We start from the raw sequence: 3,251 nt of genomic DNA on the forward strand, positions 1-3,251 counted from the left end.
ACCAGGCCGAGCAGATCATCCACCTGGTCACAGCGCACACAGGTGTTGTCTCTGCTGCCCTCCAGTACAAGTGACAGGCTCAGGCGCTCCCTGCAGCCAGAGACCTGGACAGCCTGTGCAAACTGCCGCACAAACTGCCACGCCACACCCTTCTAATGTGCCACGCCCTGTTTGCCCACCCTGTTCGCCGCGCTCTGGGTCGCTCACACTCCCTGGGGGCTGCTCTTTAAACCTAGATATCTGCCTTATCTTCAAACCCTTGAAGCAAAATCTGGATTACCCCTTTCTCGCACAAACTGCCACGCCACACCCTTCTAATGTGCCACGCCCTGTTTGCCCACCCTGTTCGCCGCGCTCTGGGTCGCTCACACTCCCTGGGGGCTGCTCTTTAAACCTATATATCTGCCTTATCTTCAAACCCTTGAAGCAAAATCTGGATTACCCCTTTCTGAGGTTGCATAAGGATAAACATTATAACATACACTATATATATATTCAGTTCTCTTCTATTTTTGGTCAAATTTTGCATTCTACGCTACAATTGCAATAACTATTTATACAGAAGCCCACAATATTAGCAGCTGCTAATTGTCCAGCCATTGAATTGTGCCTCAGCTGTCTTACTGTGGTAAGTGTATTCTACATACACTTCACATACTGTTGTGCTTGTGAAAAATTAGATATGCTGGGATGCTGTATGGAACTTTGCGTCAGCGGAAAGGCTCATTATATTCATTTTGGATAATGCCTCCTCTCTGACATTAAGAACAAATAGATGGGATTTTTCTGTGCAGTAGAGAAGCTGCGTTACCAAGAAAGCTCTCCTTTGAGAATCGGTAAGGTTTCTGTGACCCTGGTTACCCTGACAGATTCAGTTCAGATTTGCTTCATCTTCCCCAATTATAATTTATGACCCAAGGCAATGATCCATCAAGCCAGATAACATTATTTGGAGCTTACAATGGCAAAGGAGGGACAGCATTTCCTGCCACCAGTGAACAAGAAAACTCTATCATTACCTAACATAAGTTATCACAGTAGAAGAGGAGAGCTTACCCAAGAAAAAGATAGGTGTTGCAGAAAACACTAAAGAGCTGCGGTCTTTGATGTTAGGGTTGGGGACCCCTGTGACAAAGCACAGCAGCAAACCTGAAATCCTTACGAGTGCAGTCCTGACCCTACTGAAGCCAACAGCAAAACTCCCACTAATTTAAAAAAGCTGAAGATTTCCTCTGGATTCAGTTTATGGCTGAATCACCACCTTATTAGTGAGTGGCAGATGATGTCTTCATTCTGCGCCATAATGCTCAACTGTAAAAGAAAATACGGGAGTTATCCCCATCAGCAAGAGAGAACAATGCAAGTCTTAATGTGAGCGCTCACACAGTACGCAACCACTCTGAGACCAGAGGTGCTGGAGAAATGGGGGCAGCCAGGGAGCTCTCGGCTGCCTTCTATTCACCAGGAAATAACTTCATCTGGCAATTTATCATGGTGAGAAGTGTCAGGGAAAAAAATTCCTCCTATCAGAAACATTGCTAGACAGTCACACTGGAATCAGAGTCCTGTAATGAAAAGCTAGTATTAAGGTTAGAGGGTCAGGAGCAAGAAATCTTCATTGCTTGTTGAGGATGCAGAAGGTATACACAGCCATTCTGTGATTATTCCCCCACAGAATGCAACCAGCAGGAAGAAATAAGGGGACTAAAAAACAATCTGGGGACAATCAAATTTGCAACCCTCTCCTAGACCATCACCAGCATATTAGTATATATCTTCAGTTGGAAGAAAAAGCTATAGAACTACAAAGGCAAACCTATCTGTTTTTTATAATAATTTTTACTGTACATTTTAAGCAAGAAAACATAATGCTTTACTGTATTTAACAGCAGGATTAATTGTTTCTTTTCCTTGAGCTCCATCTAGTTGAGACTAGCTGCTGATTTAGGGGGCTTGGCAACATCCCAAATATAGGGGTCTGATACCTCCTTGGAGGGAAAATAACCATTTCACATCCAGCCCACTCCCAGCTCCCAAGTGACTCCACCCAGCCCCTGGTGAGGTGTGGCACTTATGCATAGGGCAGGTTATTCACCAATGGACACTTCTCATGCTTTTTTCCCTGATTTTCATTGTTTTGCTAACTGCTGGTAAAAAAAAGTGACTTTCAGCTTTCCCCTTCTTGGAAGGCAGATTTCTAATCCTCAGTTTTGTAAAATTCTGAGTGTTGAAGGGGAAATTCTAATTGTAACTGCTTAGCAGGGGTAATTGTGACCGAGGAATGATCTGGCACAGAGCGCAAGAAGGCCCAACTACAAGAAGGGGTTAAACTGGCTGGAAGCAGAAATGCCAGAGAAAGAATGACTCCTGGCAAGGGAGTGAAGTTTCCCTTGGTGATGAGATAAGAAACAGCCTCAGCATTGTCGTGTAGCCATCCTGGAATGGGAGCGCTGAGGCACCCAAGCTTAGGGGCCACCTTTGGGCAACAGAGCTGGGCTGGGGCATGGACCTACAGCTGAGCTGAGGTGCCCCACGCAACTGCTCTCAGGATTGGTGCTGGTGAAAGTGTGTATAAGGAATCTGCTTGTGACGCATCTTTGCAGACTCCATGTAGAACCACGTATTGCGATAGGACTCGAACCAATGCATTGCTCATTAAATTCTTCTTTTATATTTAAGCACAAACATGTGTTTAATGCACCTCGAGGTGTACCATAAAAATTCCCCAACAGTGTATAAGGCTCAAAACCAACAAACCAACCCAGAAAGCAAACGCTTCCTCCCTTCAGTTACTCTGATTAAAAATCACATGGTTTTGAAGACTTCACTCAATATTTGCATATTTGTGGTTTTCAGTATTTTGTACTGCTCCCTGAATTTGTACCATGAATGCCTGTACAGGTAGCCTCCTTCAAGACCCTGTTAGGTGCCAGAGGGAACATACAATGATGCTGAAGTTCCTGGTCTGCCTGCCTGGATGATACAGCAGGTACTCAGCCAGCGAGACAACCAGGGTGCACAGCCATCACAAGCACAGGGACAAAGCAACAAATGGCTGAGGAAAGGAAAAGTCTCATCCAGAACCAGGGGAGACCAGAGGCAATACTCCTTTTTCTCCCTTCCCATCTGCTCCCCTCCCTCCCTCTGCACATCCACGGAGTTACCAGCAGTGAGAGCAGTCCCTATACCCCACATGCCCGGTCATTTTCAGAACAAAAAAAGCCCACTGACACCCTTCTCTCAAAAATCTG

Source organism: Aptenodytes forsteri, unplaced genomic scaffold (genome assembly GCF_000699145.1).
Source record: "Aptenodytes forsteri isolate BGI_AS27 unplaced genomic scaffold, ASM69914v1 Scaffold176, whole genome shotgun sequence".
Lineage (NCBI taxonomy): Eukaryota > Metazoa > Chordata > Aves > Sphenisciformes > Spheniscidae > Aptenodytes > Aptenodytes forsteri.